The sequence below is a fragment of the Erpetoichthys calabaricus genome, chromosome 10 (genome assembly GCF_900747795.2).
Source record: "Erpetoichthys calabaricus chromosome 10, fErpCal1.3, whole genome shotgun sequence".
Classification (NCBI taxonomy): Eukaryota; Metazoa; Chordata; class Cladistia; order Polypteriformes; family Polypteridae; genus Erpetoichthys; species Erpetoichthys calabaricus.
In genome coordinates this window covers 14373335-14389903 of record NC_041403.2, presented here as the reverse complement: position 1 = coordinate 14389903, position 16569 = coordinate 14373335, and the positions used below count along the sequence as shown (strand labels likewise).

Below are 16569 nucleotides of genomic sequence, written 5' to 3'. Positions count from 1 at the left end.
TGTGATGCACCATCTGTTGGATTGAAGGACTCGTACAAGCAGAGCTAATGTTTGTAATGCATCATCTGTAGGATCACAGTGCTTGTACAAGCAGTGCTAATGTTTGTGAAGCGCCATCTGTTGGATCACAGGACTTGCATCTGCTGGATTGCAGGACTTGTACAAAAATGTTAATGTTTGTGATGTGCCACCTTTTGGATCACAGGGCTCATACAAGCAGTGCTAATGCTTGTAATGATCCAGCTGTTGGATCACAGGGCTTGTAGAAGAAGAGCTAATATTTGTGATGCACCATCTGTTGGATTGAAGGACTCGTACAAGCAGTGCTAATGTTTGTGATTCTCCAGCTGTTGGATCAAAGGGCTCATATAAGCAGTGCTAATGTTTGTGATGCGTCATCTGTTGGATTACAGGACTCATACAAGCAGAGCTAATGTTTGTAATGCATCATCTGTTGGATCACAGTGCTTGTACAAGCAGTGCTAATGTTTGTGATGCACCATCTGTTGGATTACAGGACTCATACAAGCAGAGCTAATGTTTGTAATGCATCATCTGTTGGATCACAGTGCTTGTACAAGCAGTGCTAATGTTTGTGATGCACCACTTGTTGGATTGCAGGACTTGTAGAAGCACTGCTAATGTTTGTGATGTGCTGCCTGTTGGATCGCAGGATGCGTACAGACAGAGCTAATGTTTGTGAAGCGCCATCTGTTGGGTCACAGGACTTGCATCTGCTGGATTGCAGAACTTGTACAAAAAATGCTAATGTTTGTGATGTGCCAACTATTGGATCACAGGGCTCGTACAAGCAGTGCTAATGTTTGTGATGATTCAGCTGTTGTACAAGAAGAGCTAATGTTTGTGATGCGCCATCTGTTGGATCACAGGACTTATACAAGCAGTGCTAATGTTTAAATGTTTAGCAATGCTGTTTCCCACAGAGAACCACACACACTTGGAATAAATTACCTAGCAGTGTGGGGGACAGCAGGATTTTATTTTGGAGAAATTCAGAGGATTGGATCGGTGAGCTTGCTGGGCTGAAAATTGTTTAAATGTTCTAATGGCCCCTCAGTGTGGAGAGGAGCTCCCTTTTGCTGCTGCGCTAACGACCTGCTGAAAGTGCTGCTGGTGAAAAGCATTACGTATAATTAACGATTGACTGGCCAATTAACGTGAAGACAGCATTTGTTGTGAAGCCATCACACAGAAGTAAAAAACCACCTTGTAATGATGATGATTGTGAAGGACGAGCGAGGACCCTCAAGCTCACGTAGAGACCCTCGGCTCTCATTCACTCACTCGGATGTCCTGTCAGGGGAGTCAGAATGGCGGCCGCTGCATTGACTTTTGCTTTCCGCGTCACAGTTGGGTGAAGGGGCGTCAAAGCAAAGTGAGAGCAGCAGCCACTAGAAATGCGGCAAGTGACCACTGGGGACCAAAGGTCAAAAGATTTATTGACCACTGCAGGAGATGCATAACATTTTTAGAACCCCAGGACACAAAACAGAATGGTCTGCAGAACGTGACTGGAATCCTGCTTCTTTGGGGTCCTGTCAGACTCTCTCGTCAGGGGCACCCCAATGGGAATACCAACGTGTAAAAAGTGGTCTTCTCGATAAACAACGATGTTTGTCCTCTTCTGGGTGCCGTAGGCCTTCAATAATAAAAGACTGGTGAACTCTTTCTTATTTTTTTTTATCAAACACATCCATCAGCCTTTCTCTTTGGAGCAAATGATTGGGAGACATTGATCCCAGACAGGAGAGACCCTTATTGACCTCGGTGACATGGATGGTCCTTGTCCTGGACGGTGCGCCTCCAATGTAAAGTTACTTAAATACAAATCCAAGGCGGCACGGTGGCTCAGTGTTTAGCACTGCTGCCTCACAGCTCCAGGAGACCCCGGCTTTGGATCCCACCGCTGATGTGCAATCGGCTTGGGCTTTCTCCAGATGCCCCCCATCCAGAGGGTGTGAAGGTCAGGTTCACTGGCACCTAGAAACTGTCTCTCTGTCAGCATGCACTCCCTGAGCAAATTCTTTGGACGACCCATACTAATATGGGGGTAAGGTCTTCATGGAATCCCCCAAGACCTTTCAGATTTGGGTCCATGTTGGCATGATTACATCGCTCACTTGCCATCGGCACACTCATCCCAAAGATGTTCTGCTGGATTCAGATCCGGTGATTGGAAAAGCCCACTGAGCTGCTCGTCATAGTCATGCAGCCAGCTGGAGATGACTTTTGCTTGGTGACATGGCGCATCACAATGCTGCACAAAGCAGCCATTTGAAGAGAGATGGGCACTGGTCAGCAACAATACTCAATTAGGCCGTGGCATTCAAGCGATGACTGCTATTAACGTGCCCAAAGTGTATCAAGGAAACATTCCAAACACCATTACAGCAGCACCACCAGCTGGGACTGTTGACACAAGGCAGTTTGGGCACGTGGATTCATGACCTTGACCCCTCCATCTGAGTGCCTCAGCAGGAATCGAGAATCATCAGACCAGGCTGCATTTTCCCAGTCTTAGCAAACTTGTGCCCACTTCAGCCTCAGCTTTGTGATGCACCATCTGTTGGATCGCAGAACTCGTACAAGCAGTGCTGATGTTTGTCATACGCCACCTGTTGGATCACAGGGCTTGTAAAAGCAGTGCTAATGTTTGTGATGCGCCATCTGTTGGATCGAAGGACTCATACAAGAAGTACTAATGTTTGCAATGTGCCATTTGTTGGATCACAGGGCTTGTAAAAGCAATGCTGATGTTTGTGATGTGCCATCTGTTGGATCACAGGGCTTGTAAAAGCAATGCTAATGTTTATGAAGCGCCATCTGTTGGATTGCAGAACTTGTACAAACAGTGCTAATGTTTGTGATGCACCATCTGTTGGATCGAAGGACTTATACAAGAAGTACTAATGTTTGCAATGTGCCATTTGTTGGATCACAGGGCTTGTAAAAGCAGTGCTAATGTTTGTGATGCGCCATTTTTTGGACTGTAGGACTCGTACATGCAGTGCTAATGTTTGTGATGTGCCATCAGTTGGATCACAGGACTTGTACAAGCAGTGTTAATGTTTGGGATACGCCACCTGTTGGATCACAGAACTCGTACAAGCAGTGCTGATGTTTGTGATGCGCCATCTGTTGGATCACAAGTTTCGTACAAGCAGAGCTAATGTTTGTGATGCGCCACCTGTTGGATCATAGGACTAGTAAAAGCAGTGCTAATGTTTGTGATGCGCCATCTGTTGGATCACAGGACTCATACAAGCAGTGCTAATGTTTGTGATGCACCATCTGTTGGATCACAGGATTCGTAAAAGCAGTGCTAATGTTTGTGATGCGCCATCTATTGGATCACAGGACTCATACAAGCAGTGCTAATGTTTCACACAGAGAACCACATTATGTGATGTTCTTGGCTGACAGCAGTCAAAACCGATGTGATCTTCTGCTGTTGCAGCCCATCCGCCATTAGGTTCAACGCGTTGTGCATTCTGAGATGCGTTTCTGCTCACCACAGTTATAACAGAGTGGTCATCGGAGTTACCGTAACCTTTCTGTCAGATTGAATCAGTCGAGTTTCTTCTTGAAAACTCTCATCAACAAGGCACTCAGACCAGCAACACTCAGTAACTGACATCACATTGTCTTATGTGAGCATTAACTGAAGCACCTGACTTGTTATCTGCAGGATTGTATGCATTGGCGCTGCTGCCATGTGATTGGCCGATCAGTTAACCTCAAGGATAAGCAGGTGTTCCTAATAATTTGGCCAGTGTGTGTATGTGCTGTACTTCCAGTTCTCTCGCACACACAAGAGCGCACCCTACACCTTGTGACACCGTCAGACCGGTGGTAGGCAGTGGTGATGATCAACAACCGGAGCGGCACTGTGCCCCTGTGTATGTAAAACGCTGCACGCTCATTTAAATAGCCTGGGGTGGTAGTGGCAGCGGTGGTCCTACTTGCGTCAATCTGAATGCTAACGCGCTCCTGTTGCCGTCACAGTGATAATTGGAATTAGACGGCGAGGCTCCCGCACTTCTCCGAGCGTAACCGCCTCGGCGTGAGCAGCTTTCAGAATCACGCTGGCGGGCACTTTGATCACACACTTTAGAGAAAGACAAAGAGAAAGGAAAAGGAAACGACAGCCGGTGAAGCAATAAAAAGCGAGTCGCTCATCCGTACACTTTTTATAGCGCCTTTTCATCTAACCTGTCGGGTCTTCTTTTTTTTTCCCTGCTCATGGAAGTGGAGAGAGCCGATGGCAGGCTGATCAGAGGCGGCACGGCGCCACACTCTTTCTCTTCCACCTCAGGCGCTGGCAGACGCTTCATCTGCCATAGCAGTGCGCCTGTGTAGTCCTCCCGAGCGGATCGCTTTGACGCAGGGCTCATCCTTTCTGCGTCATTTTCAGCAGCGCGTTCCTCGTTTTTATGTATTTGACTTGGTAAGGTGGCACAGCAGTTAGCTCCAGGGACGTGCGTTCAGCTGCTAGGGTCCTTATCGTCACCTGTACAGACTCCAATGAAATTCTTACGTACATTTGCTAATCAACATGTTGGGTCAAACAATGTGAAATGCTTACCTGAAAAAATCTCTAAACATGGGGCATTAATAGACAAATAAATTAAAGAAGAAGTTTGGGCAGATGGCCAGGTCAGGGGAGGACCAGGGGAGAGAGTGTGCATAGGGCATTATACCCTCCAGGATTGCAAGATGGCAGCCCCCCTGGACTGCAGCTGTGTCTCAGATTCCCAAAAGGGCATAATGGGACTTGGAGTTTGCAGACTCAGCCCTGTAAGGTTACGCCAGGGGGTGCTGTAGGGACTGCAGAGCCCTACCTGCTGGAATTGTTTCTGGACCACGCTAACGGACCACCAGAAGTACTGCCTGGTGCAACATAAAAAAGAAGTCAGCTGTCTTCATTCTGGGAGTCAGAGTCGGGCGGTGGAGGACAATGCTTGCCAGGAGGGAGCATGGAGAGAGAAAGAGAAAGTGAACTGTTGCCGGAGGGATTGCGGTGGGCTGCTGCTGTAACTCTACCTTGGTGCTGTGGTAAACCCTTGCTGTAAGAGTTTCCCACAAATAATATCCTCTTGTTTACTTGTGCCCAGAGCCTTTGTGTTGAGTGTTTGGGGTGCTGGAGCGCCCCGTGGTGGCCACAATGTATATTATCTACATTGGTTAGGGTGGCTAGTGCTAATGATTCCCTCTCTGCGTGTTCTACCCTTGTCGGGGACACCAGTCCCCCCCCTTAAATGACAAAAATGTGCAGGTAAGACCCACAAACAAGCCACAAGAAAGGTTCAAAATGACCTTCAAAATGAAGTGCTTTGAAGAGGATGACATAAGGGGGCACACTGTGGCAAATCTTAACAAAAAGTCAATGTAATCCCAGGTGGCATTTATTTACATTTCATGTTCATAAGAATGACTTCTGGATGCACTTCAAGTTGTTTTTTTTGGCCGCCACCATGAGAACCCAACCCCCCCCCCCCCATCTGATATACCGTTAGACTCGTCTTCATCTCTAGTTATTCAAGACATCGAGATTTTTGGGGTTCCCCCTATTTTCTGGCTCTGTACACCCAAAAGACACTTTCATTTTTAGGCCATTTTAGGCCTCTTATGATGAAGAGAAAACTAATGGGGGGTTTCCAGCAAAAATGAGAAGGACGTGAAGCTATGCAGGCCACATCCACTGACCCCAGGGGATTCACCCCCTAATAGGATATGTGGGGTCAAAGTTACCCCTTGAAAAAATGGCAAAAGTGGAGTGTCGTTTTATGCTATTTTGAGGTTGCTGATCATGAACGTGATTATGTGTTTGAAATTTGATTCTTTACTGGTGGTCCTAGCCCCCTAAGGACTCTGAGTTGGTTTGTCATGTGGTGGGTGCGGCAATGCGCTGTATCTGCTCGTGTTCCTAACCTCTCTCTTTAGCCCCTTAAGACCAACTCCCAGATGGTTAAAAACGACAAATTTCAAACATAAGCACTTCGGAGTTATAGCGGCACTATGTAGAATGGACTGCAATTCCCAGCAGCCCCCTCACCATCGGGCAGTGTTGACTTCGCCATAGGGGTTGCTAGGAAGAGAAATAATGAGGCGCCAGATTTGAAACAGAGGTACCAAAGTTGGAGAGGGTCGTCTTGTTTTATTGCCTGCACACAGCGACTGAATTAGAAACCCACCAACCTGAGGATTACGAGTTATTTGTAGAGACGTGTTCATGTCTGGATTGGGAAACATCTACAGTACGTCTGCTTAGGCGGGATGAACCTTCATCTTGTATACGGGAAGCTTTTCACTTGGGGTCCCCAATTGAGTTTTCAGTTCCATCTGCGTCTGCACCTGGACTGCGCTTGTACTTTGTCCTGGTCATTTGGTGTCGGGTGCTTCTAGCCTTCAATCATCTGCTCCATCCTATATCTCAGAAGGCCTGTCACCTAGCACTCCAAATTGTAACCTTAGATCTTCAAATGAGGGTCTGCTTAGAATTACAAGAGCTCAACTTAAAAGAAGTGGTGAGGCGGCCTTCTGCTGTTAGGCACCTCAAATCAGGAATAGCTGACCGATAGAGATTCACCAGTGGAGCATTTAAAACACTGCTAAGGGCGCATTACTTTAACATGGCCTTCTCACAGCTTCATCTTAGTGTATCCCTAATATTCTGCATATGCATTGAATTATCATTTTCATCAACGCTCCACAATCTGTTCTAATCCTTACTATTTCTCTGCTGTTCCTTTTCCGGTTTTCTGTGGCGGTCATCTGCGAGACCCCCACCTCCTGATCAGGGCACCATGCAGTCCCTACATTGATGGATTGAAGGCCAGAGGTCCACATGATCACCACCACCATCATCATCATCATCATCGGTCTAATTCTTCCACATGAAGCCTAAAAACTTGAAGACTGATTGAGATCATTAATATTTGGTAGAATGCCCCCCACTGGCAGTGGCGTACCTGGGGGGGGGGGGGGTCAAGGGGGGACATCTGTCCCCAGGCGCAGCATCCAGGGGGTGCCAAATTTCCCTTCCCCATTGCATTTTGGCAAACAGAAATCTTCAGTTGTCCCCGGGTGCTGAAAACCCTAGCTATGCCTGTGCCCACTGGGTGGTCTCATGGCCTCGGATCCCCTGCAGATTTTTTTCTTTTTTCTCTCCGGCCCATCTGGAGGTTTTTTTTTTTTGGTTTTGTTTTTCCTGTCCTCCTGGCCATCTGACCTTACTTTATTCTTCTTCTTCTGTTGGCTGCTCCCGTTAGAGGTCGCCACAGCGGATCATCGTCTTCCATCTCTTTCTGTCCTCTGCCTCTTGCTCGGGTTGCCATATCGCCCTTATCCTACAGTGGACGATGACTGAATACAGGAGTGGAGTGACAGCTGACCCTCACCCACATAACTCCGTCATCTACTGGAATGAATTTTGTAGTGCATGTAGTAAAATAACAAAAAAAAAAGATTTTTGCATTCCAACATGTGGTGCATTACAAACATTAGCACTGAGACAAGCTGATGTTATAACTTAGTACAAGAAACATCTCTTCCTGTCTTCTCCATCTTGTTCTGTCACCCCCATCACCTGCATGTCCTCTCTCACCACATCCATAAACCGTCTCTTAGACCTTCCTCTTCCCTGGCAGCTCTATCCTTAACATCCTTCTCCCAATATACTCAGCATCTCTCCTCTGCACATGTCCAAACCAACGCAATCTCACCTCTCTGACTTTCAACCATCCAACCTGAGCTGACCCTCTAATGTCCTCATTTCTAATCCTGTCCATCCTCGTCACACCCAGTGCAAATCTTAGCATCTTTAACTCTGCCACCTCCAGCTCTGTCTCCTGCTTTCTGGTCAGTGCCACCGTCTCCAACCCATATACCATAGCTGGTCTCACTACCGTCCTGTAGACCTTCCCTTTCACTCTTGCTGATACCCGTCTGTCACAAATCACTCCTGACACTCTTCTCCACCCTGCCTGCACTGTCTTCTCCCATTACTCTGTACTGTTGATCCCAAGTATTTAAACTCATCCACCTTCGCCAAGTTACTTTATTCTTTGTGCCTAATCTTATTTTTGTTTCATATCAATTTTTCTTCCTCCATCTTGTAAAGCACTTTGCGCTACACCATGTGTATGAACATGTGCCACATAAATAAATGTTCTTGGTGTTCGTGTTTCGTACATTGAAGAAGAAGAGGAGCCTGGAGGAGCTGTGGGGGCAGCCTAGCGATTAGCGTAAGAAAACTGAATGGCCTCCTCTCATTGGTCAGATTTCTGACGTAGTAATGCTGCCTTCCATTTACCTCGGAAGTCGGAGCTGGGACCGGCGTCACACCCGAGTTGTTGGCATTCCAGTAAAACGTTCAGAACACCAGTATGGGCGTCTCCGGGAAAACTTTTGCTGTACTCACTTTTTTCCGTGGTAAATGCCAGTCAGTGACAAAATTGTGTGCATCCCAACACCGTGGCATCATTTCCACGGAGAGAAGATGGGCAGCGCCGTGCCTACGACGGAGTTAACGAGAGGCAGAGAGACAGAAGTGCTAATTAACGATCAGCTCTGTGGTCTACGTCACCATTTTGAATTGACGGACAAACCCGGACTTGGCAGACCTGCCCCCCCCCAACCCAGTCTCCGGGTAGGAAATCCAACTTATGGGGGGGCGGGGGGGATGATCCCGTTGAAAATTACAGACTAGAAACTTGGAAACTCCGACTTCCGACTTTCAATGAAGCGCAGTGTTACTTACCACCGTTGGGGTTGTTCGGGTGCGGTTTCCCGTGAGTATTATTTGATATTTTGTGTTATACGTGACACATTCTCGGGGGTCATTTGATTCCCACGTTACTTGTTTATTTGCTCAGCAGACATTTTTATCCAAAGCGACTTACAAAGGAGGTCACCAAAATCGAGTGACAGTCTGGCGTCCATCTCGTTATATGAGATGCCCCACACGTGCGGCGGTTCACAGGCTCAAATGGTGCAGTTTCTCCGCCAACCCAGGGTTGGCGCGCTGTCATCTGATCCTTTACTACGGTGGAGTGGTGGCTCTGAGGTTAGGGATCTGCACTGGCAAGCGGAAGGTTGCTGGTTCGAATCCCATAAATGCCAATAGGGACTCTGCACTGTTGGGCCCTTAACCTGTAATTGCTGAGCGCTTTGAGTAGTGAGAAAAGCACTATATAAATGCAAAGAATTATTATTATTATTATTAAAAGAATTATTCTCCTTTCTGTCCCTCTGCAGTCCAGCTGAAGACCACCGTGCCTCTCAGTGACATCACTCCTGCTCCACCCACCGATGACGTCACCTCTGGCCCCACATGGTGATGTCACAACCAGTACCCAGAATCCATCTACCTGCCACATCAGTTCCTGTTCTGGTGTCCCTGACTCCACCATATTTATCACACGGTCTCGTCACGTTAATCTGTTCCGTCTTGAACTTGCGTTTGTGAAGACAATTTTTCATTTTCACTGCCCTCCCCCCCCCCCCGAAGTATACAGGGTGGTCATCCCCACACCTTTGTCGGTCTACTGCCTATTTTATTACACAGATAAACTTTATTAGTCTTGAGGGGAAATTCTGATGGATACAGCAGCAGGAAAATAAAATGGATACACACTCACAGGACACTGTGCTGCCAGGGGACGGTGGGACTCCGATATCCAACCCCTGTCCCACCCCCATGTGAGGGGAGGGTTACTGAAAATGGGCAGGCCCTGACATCTGACCCCGCCCATATCTGTCCCCCAGTCTGCGGATGACGCCCCATCCAATGTTATGCTGTGAGGGGAGGGTTACTGAAAATGGGCAGGCCCTGACATCTGACCCCGCCCATATCTGTCCCCCAGTCTGTGGATGACGCCCCATCCAATGTTATGCTGTGAGGGGAGGGTTACTGAAAATGGGCAGGCCCTGACATCTGACCCCGCCCATATCTGTCCCCCAGTCTGCGGATGACGCCCCACCCAATGTTGTGCTGTGAGGGGAGGGTTACTGAAAATGGGCAGGCCCTGACATCTGACCCCGCCCATATCTGTCCCCCAGTCTGTGGATGACGCCCCATCCAATGTTATGCTGTGAGGGGAGGGTTACTGAAAATGGGCAGGCCCTGACATCTGACCCCGCCCATATCTGTCCCCCAGTCTGCGGATGACGCCCCACCCAATGTTGTGCTGTGAGGGGAGGGTTACTGAAAATGGGCAGACCCTGACATCTGACCCCGCCCATATCTGTCCCCCAGTCTGCGGATGACGCCCCACCCAATGTTGTGCTGTGAGAAAAGGATTACTGATATCTGACCCCGCCCATATCTGTCCCCCAGTCTGTGGATGACACCCCATCCAATGTTATGCTGTGAGGGGAGGGTTACTGAAAATGGGCAGGCCCTGACATCTGACCCCGCCCATATCTGTCCCCCAGTCTGTGGATGACACCCCATCCAATGTTATGCTGTGAGGGGAGGATTACTGAAAATGGGCAGGCCCTGACATCTGACCCCGCCCATATCTGTCCCCCAGTCTGCGGATGACGCCCCACCCAATGTTGTGCTGTGAGAAAAGGATTACTGATATCTGACCCCGCCCATATCTGTCCCCCAGTCTGTGGATGACACCCCATCCAATGTTATGCTGTGAGGGGAGGGTTACTGAAAATGGGCAGGCCCTGACATCTGACCCCGCCCATATCTGTCCCCCAGTCTGTGGATGACACCCCATCCAATGTTATGCTGTGAGGGGAGGGTTACTGAATATGGGCGGGCCATGACATCTGACCCCACCCCATCCAATGTTATGCTGAAAGGGGAGGAAAACTGAATATGGGCAGGCCCTGATATCTGACCCCACCCATATTTGTCCCCACCCCAATCTGGGGACCACACCCCATCCAATGTTGTGCTGTGAGAAAAGGATTACTGATATCTGACCCCGCCCATATCTGTCCCCCAGTCTGCGGATGATGCCCCATCCAATGTTATGCTGTGAGGGATGAGTTAATGAATATGGGCGGGGCATGACATCTGACCACACCCATATCAGTCACCACCCCAGTCTGTGGACTACGCCCCATCCAATGTTGTGCTGTGAGGGGAGGGCTACTGAAAACGGGCGGGCCATGACATCTGACCCCACCCCATCAGTGGACCACACCCCATCCAATGTTATGCTGTGAGGGGAGGAAAACTGAATATGGGCAGGCCCTGATATCTGACCCCACCCATATTTGTCCCCACCCCAATCTGGGGACCACACCCCAGCCAATGTTGTGCTGTGAGAAAAGGGTTACTGAATATAGGCAGGCCCTGATTTCTGACCCTGCCTATATCTGTCCCCCAGTCTGTGGATGACGCCCCAGCCGATGTTGTGCTGTGAGGGGAGGGCTACTGAAAACGGGATGGGCCCTGACATCTGACCCCCCTCCCCACCATATCTGTCCCCACCTCATCGGTGGACTACGCCCAATCCAATGTTGTGCTGTGAGGGGAGGACTACTGAATATGATCGGAATCTGACATCCAACCCTAAGTCAGTTCCCACTTCGCCCCAGACCCTTATCCTACAGCGGACTCCCATATTCCTAATCGAGGTGACGATGACTGAATACAGGAGCGGATTGACATCTGACCCTCACCCACATCTCTCTGTCATCTGTTGGAATGAATTTTGTAGTGCATGTAGTAAAAATATATATATATATATTTTGCATTTTTCATTCCAACATGTGGTGCATTAAAAACATTAGCACTGAGGCAAACTGATGTTATAACTTAGCACAAGAAACAGAAATGAAAAAAAAAATTCCGGAAGAATTGTAATGAATGAATGACCAAAACACCAAAACCAGGAGATCACAAAACCAAAACAAGCCAAAACACAAGAGCAGAGATTCACTAACTGAGAAGAGAAAATATCAATAAATAAATCAATAAATAAAGATCTTTTATCACAGTACCCTTGATGACCCGCCACTGCCGAGAACTGCCCTCAAACAGCCTCAAATGACTGCGCTGCAGCATATTATGGGAGACGTCGCCAAGGAAACAGCAAACCCCACAATAATGTGTGTTGGGTGTGCCCCCTGTGATGCCTAGCTGTTGTGCCCAATTGCACGCCGGCTTAGGCTTTCCAGCGACCCTGCTTTTAGATAAGCGGGTTTAGGTAATGGATGGATTTTTCTTTTCCTCTCTCTTTCAAATTTCCATGATGAGGCTGGAGTGTCAAAGGCGTTGCCGTTTATCAGAATGGCGCCCTCTAGTGAGCGTGTGGGTGAGGTGACGTCACTGTGGTTCCACTCAAGTGAAGATGACGCTTCTGCCCCTCAGATTATTAAGCCACCAGTACCTCGGACGGGGCCCGCCAGTACAACTCAATAATTTGGCTTCCCCAGAGAGCGCGGGGGAATAAAGAGACAAATCAGGATTTAGACCTCCATCATGTACCCTGCGCTTTTAATGAAAGAAATCTGTCGAAAAAAAAAAGAAGAAGAAGAAGAAAGCTAATTTTGTAAGCACGCTAATTGAAAGCCTAATGAAGTATTTACAGTGCGTGCTAACTTCTTCTGAAGAGCCAATTATGATCAGAGAATGGAGCCGCACGCAGAAGGACGGGGCTGCCAGATGCACGTCTGCCTCCTCCAGGCGCACACGGCAAAGCCCAGCGTGGTGCCGGGAAGCTCGCTGCCTTCTTCTTCACGCTTCCTGACATGATTTGCTAAACGGGATTGTAAACTACAGCACCCTTGGGGGACACATCACACACACACACACACAGAAAGGCAAATAACCTCATATAGCGCCTTTTCATGGCAAACTCCACCCCAAGGAGTTTTAAAAATCCACTTGCACAATGTGAACACCAGAATGGTGGCCTGTTTAATGGCTTAGGCCAGGGGTCCCCAACTCTGGTCCTGGAGGGCCGCAATGGCTGCAACCCCTTTTCTTAATTAGTGACCTTTTTTGCTGCTAATTATCTCCTTTTCCTTTCATTTTAATTGACTTGTTTTGTTTATTAAGATCTGCGGTGGGTTGGCACCCTGCTCGGGATTGGTTCCTGCCTTGTGCCGTGTTGGCTGGGATTGGCTCCAGCAGACCCCCGTGACCCTGTGTTTGGATTCAGCGGGTTGGATAATGGATGGATGTTTATTAAGACTTGTTACCCTGAATTTCTTCATTTCTTTCCTTAAATAGCACCCAAACAAAAATGGATACTTATGTGTTATAACTCCGCCACGGGCACAGGCAAGAGAGAGGGATGCTTTCTTCTTCTTCATTTTTCGGCTGCTCCCGTTACAGGTCGCCATATCACCCTTATCCTACAGTGGACGATGACTGAATACAGGAGTGGAGTGACAGCTGACCCTCACCCACATCTCTCCGTCATCTATTGGAATGAATTTTGTAGTGCATGTAGTAAAAAAAAAAAAAAAGATTTTTGCATTCCAACGTGTGGTGCATTACAAACATTAGCACTGAGACAAGCTGATGTTATATCACTTCCTGTCTTCTCCATCTTGTTCTGTTACCCCCATCACCTGCATGTCCTCTCTCACCACATCCATAAACCTTCTCTTAGGTCTTCCTCTTCTCCTCTCCCCTGGCAGCTCTATTCTTCTCATCCTTCTCCCAATATACCCCTCATCTCTCCTCTGCACATGTCCAAACCAATGCAATCTCGCCTCGCTGACTTTGTCTCCCAACCGTCCCACCTGAGCTGACCCTCTAATGTCCTCATTTCATCAATACCAGTTCTTCCAGATGCTTAGTGGCTGCCCTTCTCAAAATGGCCATGAAAGTCATTTGAGGTGTCTCAGGACCCCTCAGGGTGCCCGTCTCCTCTCGTTGTTGTGTGTCGTTTGCACCCGTGGCCTGGCCTGTATCCCGCCTGTGTTTTTGCGCGTTGCCTGATGAGAAGTGGCCGATTTCAGGCTCTTGCTGACTCTTTAATGAGGTGGTTTGCGCATCCTCACTCGTAATTCAGCGGGAGAGCTGTTGGGCAGTTGAAGTCTTCCACAGAGCAGATATCATTTATGGTGGGGCCCTCATAAGACCCACTTGCTGCGTATTTAAAGTGTTGGCGACTTTCACCAGTGGATGGAGTGAAGTGTAGCTGTGAAACGAGAGTTTTACCCGGGAAGGCAGCAGATGTTATGAAATGGAATCAGGACAATAGGGAAAAAGGATTTGAGGCCTTCAGAAAAGCACCAAAGCAGGACGGGATCTTCATTAGTAAGTCCCAGCTAGCCTCACCCCTCCGCAGCCAGCTGTCCTTAATACTGCCTGAGGCTGCGGCCTACCAGGGGCCAGAAATGCAGAAACTGGCTTTAAAGTAGAAAAATGCCTTTAACAAATCTATGAGGTCTCCCAAACGAAAGAAAACTGAAAAAAAAAAGTGACTCTGGTTTGAAGAGACAAATCAAACAAATCCACAGAAAACCCGAAACAAAATCTGTTAAGAATAATCAAAGAAACAAAAATCAAAAATACAGATAGCCATACTTCACTAAACTCCATCACATCTCAAATGAGCATCCTCTGCTTTGACCTCAATAGCCAGAGGGCGGGATCAGGAGTGGTGATGTCAGTGTGACCCCGCCTCCTGGGAGCTCCACCCACAAAATACATGGGGACAAAAGGGAACACCCATTTACACGTAGACACACAAGAGGTCTACATGGAATAATGAAAGAAATCTTCTTCTTCTTCTTTCGGCTGCTCCCATTAGGGTTTGCCACAGGGATGCACCGATACCGAAACGGGTATCTGGTATCGGCCTCGATACCACATTTTCTAAAGTACTCGTACTCGTTAAAAGTCCCCCGATACCAGGGACCGATACCACGGTCTGAGAAATGTCTATGTTTGAGCGGCGTGTAAGGGGTTAATCACAGGCGCCGAGTGCCCGCCCCCAGACCCCGGCTGCAGCTCAGAGCGGGGAGAAGGCGAGGCGAGACACGTCAGCCGTGTGGAACTATTTCCAAGTGAATGAAGACGACAAAACAAAGGCGGACTGCAAATTGTGCTCAGCGAAATTGTCCAGAGGAGGCTCAAAAGGTAGCGCATTTAACACAAGTAATTTAATCAAGCACCTAAAATCCCAACACGACAACGAGTACAAAGAGTTTACCCACGCTTCTAAACCAACACAACCCATGCTGCAGCAAACTCTTGCAAGATGAGAGAAAATGTCCAGAGACAATCCACGTGCTGTGAAAATAACACAGGCAATTATCGAGTACATTGCATTGAGTGACCAGCCACTCTCTGAGGTAGAAAATGTGGGATTCCTGCGTCTCCTCCATGTTCTGGAGCCCAGATATGATGTCCCAAGCCGCCGCTACATGACTGACACGGAGCTGCCTAAACTACACGACTCCGTGAAAAAACATATCCACAGCCTACTGCAAGCCTCCTCTGCGTTTAGTTTCACCACGGATATTTGGACAAGCAGTGTTAGCCCCGTGTCGCTAATTAGCCTAACCTCCCAGTGGATAGACGAGAGTTTCTTGTTTTTTTTGTTAAATTATATGACTAAAGCTGTTACCTGTAAATTTAAATCATGTTTTTATTAAGTACTCGGTATCGGCGAGTACTGAAATGCAAGTACTCGTACTCGTTTTCCAAAAAAGTGGTATCGGTGCATCCCTAGTTTGCCACAGCGGATCATCTTCTTCCATATCTTTCTGTCCTCGTCATCTTGTTCTGTTACACCCATCACCTGCATGTCCTCTCTCACCACATCCATAAACCTCTTAGGCCTTCCTCTTCTCCTCTTGCCTGGCAGCTCTGTCCTTAGTACCCTTCTCTCAGTATACTCAACATCTCTCCTCTGCACATGTCCAAACCAACACAATCTCACCTCTCTGACTTTCAACCGTCCAACTTGAGCTGACCCTCTAATGTCCTCATTTCTAATCCTGTCCATCCTCGTCACCCCCAATGCCAATCTTAACATCTTTAACTCTGCCACCTCCAGCTCTGTCTCCTGCTTTCTGGTCAGTGCCACCGTCTCCAGCCCATATAACATAGCTGGTCTCACTACCGTCCTGTAGACCTTCCCTTTCACTCTTGCTGATACCCGTCTGTCACAAATCACTCCTGACACTCTTCTCCACCCATTCCACCCTGTTTGCACTCTCTTCTTCACTTCTCTTCCACAATCCCCGTTGCTCTGTGTGATGATGCGCATTCTCTTCAGGGTCCCAACGTCCTTATGGGAGCCCTGAACCCAACACCGTCAGTAATGTCACCGAGTTGAGCTGATAAATGGGGACAAATCTCGCATGAAGCCAGGGGATATTTCCAAAAGTGAAAATGTGCTTTTATTAAATCAATCAAAAAGTGCAAAAGTGCAGTGTCCAAAATTCCATAAAATAAAGGTCCAGCGAGGATAAAAAACCAACAATAAATAAATCCATAAAACACAAGGTTAATATATGCAGTAGTTAAAACGCAGTCTTCTCCTTACTCTCCAGCCCTCCTCCCATTGCACCTTCTGCTCCACGAAAAACCAACAACCACGAGCTCCTTCAGTTAAC

At 48.0% G+C, this 16569-nt stretch overlaps 1 protein-coding gene across 1 annotated transcript in view; it reads right to left on the bottom strand.

Moving 5' to 3' along the window:
• Positions 1–16569, bottom strand: part of lrp8 (low density lipoprotein receptor-related protein 8, apolipoprotein e receptor) — a 485237-nt gene that overhangs the window by 193347 nt on the left and 275321 nt on the right. The window lies entirely within an intron of this gene.